At 48.0% G+C, this 2,093-nt stretch overlaps 1 pseudogene; it reads right to left on the bottom strand.

Annotated features, from left to right (window-relative positions):
* Window positions 1–1,656: 1,656 nt before the first annotated feature.
* On the bottom strand, window positions 1,657–1,858 carry LOC139280336 (U2 spliceosomal RNA; annotated as a pseudogene).
* Window positions 1,859–2,093: the final 235 nt, after the last annotated feature.

Below are 2,093 nucleotides of genomic sequence, written 5' to 3'. Positions count from 1 at the left end.
ACGGCTGCACATATGCTCCTGGAACACGTGGGCCCCTACACTGGGCTGTGAATGGAGGTCTCGGACCGCAAGTGTTCGCTCCTCCGGGACCACCAGGTACATTCGCAAATATTTCTGTGGTCGGAGGCGTCTGCCCACAGGAAGTCCCTGACCACAATTTCTGGGCCACTGTGTTGTGGGGAACAAATAATTCTAATTCCAGCTATTGAATTCAGCAGCTTTTCAAATAGCTAACTACGCTCTTATATATCTGCAATTTCAGGCTGCTTTGAGCAGCAGCGCTGGCATTTAGATATCACCCAGGCAAAAGTCACATGAATACAGGTTGAATCTCCCTTATCCGGCACCACCCCTCATCCAGCACCATTCCCAGCCACCGGGTGGTGCATGTGCAGAACTCCGACCCGCCCCTCCAGGTTTCCCATTCCCTTTTTAGGCACAACGGTGATATCTTTCCTTTATGATTTAATTAAATCATTCACCTAAAGAGAAAATCCACACACTCACTAGAAAGAAAGTGATCAGCAGTAGCAGAAGCCCCCCTCAACCTTGGGGCCTGCTCGGCCTGTCGACACCTCGGGGCCCGTCGACACCTCGGGGCCCAACAGCCCACCAACACCTCGGGGACTGCTAGCTCACCGATACCACACTGACTGACTAACTATCTAACTGACAGTCGTTCCAGCCAATCGGTGTACACACACACACTGAAAACACGTGACCTCCCCTTATGCGGAGATATCCCTCATTTGGAACTGGCCAAGTCCCGAGGGTGTTGGATAAGGGAGGTTCAACCTGTATTAAGTGCGGATTTTATTTGAAGTGTATAAATCCCAACTCAAACAAAAAATTGCAAACAATTTATCAGTCATGGCTCAGTGAGTAACACTCTCGCCTCTGAGTCAGAAGTTTATGGGTTCAAGTCCCACTCCAGGAACTTGAGCACATAAATCTAGGCTGACACTCCAGTGCAGTACTGAGGGAGTGCTGCACTGTCCAAGGTGCCATCTTTCGGATGAGATGTTAAACTGAGGCCCTGTCTGCTCTCTCAGGTGGACGTATAAAAATTCCATGGCACTATTTCGAGGAAGAGCAGGGGAGTTATCCCTGGTGTCCTGGCCAATATTTATTCTTTCAATCAACATCGCTGAAAAACAGATTATCTGGTCATTATCACGTTGCTGTTTGTGGGAGCTTGCTGTGCGCAAATTGGCTGCAGCGTTACAACAGTGAATATACTCCAAAAGTACTTCATCGGCTGTAAAGTGCTTTGGTACGTCTGGTGATCATGAAAGGCGTTATATAAATGAAAGTCTTTCTGATAAATCTCAGGAAATGATAATGAATCTGTACAAATCACCGGTACAGACACATTAGGAACATAGGAACAGGAGGATGCCTTTCAGCCCCACAAGTCTGTTCTGCCATTCAATGAGATCATAGCTTATCTGCAACCTAGCTCCATATACCTGCTTTTGGCCCATATCCTTTAGTACCTTTGGTTAACAGAAATCCATCAATCTCAGATTTATAATGAACAATTTTTTTTTTTTCGTTGCCAATCTTTCCAATTCTTTGTCAAATCACAAACGCCAGAGGTCACCTTGCACACATCAAGGATCACTCTGCGCCAATGCTCTTAGCCAAAAGGCCTAGAGCCACTGCACCGTTCCTGGAAGTACTGCAATACCAGGTTCGTGCCATGGAGGTGGATGAGTCAAACCACCCCACCCACCTCCTATTTCCAAAAAGCATAGGAGAATCACCTTCCTGATCCAGGGAGAACCACGTTGGGGTCATGGTTACTCCCCTGTCAGGTCAGTTACGCATGATCTTAGCCAAAAGGCCGAGACGCAGATTTATAATGAACAATTTTTTATTTTTTTTTTTTGAAATTCGTAGCCAATCGTTCCAATTCCCTGTCAAATCACAAACGCCAGAGGTCACCTTGCACACGCCAAGGATCACTCTGCGCCAATGCTCCCAGCCAAAAGGCCCAGAGCCACTGCACCGCTCCTGGAAGCACCGCAACACCAGGTTCGTGCCATGGAGGTGGATGGGCCAGGTCCCCCACACACCTCCGTGGAGGCGGA

Source organism: Pristiophorus japonicus, chromosome 14 (genome assembly GCF_044704955.1).
Source record: "Pristiophorus japonicus isolate sPriJap1 chromosome 14, sPriJap1.hap1, whole genome shotgun sequence".
NCBI lineage: Eukaryota > Metazoa > Chordata > Chondrichthyes > Pristiophoridae > Pristiophorus > Pristiophorus japonicus.
Note: the sequence above shows the minus strand (reverse complement) of the source record. Positions and strands in the feature narration are given on the sequence as shown.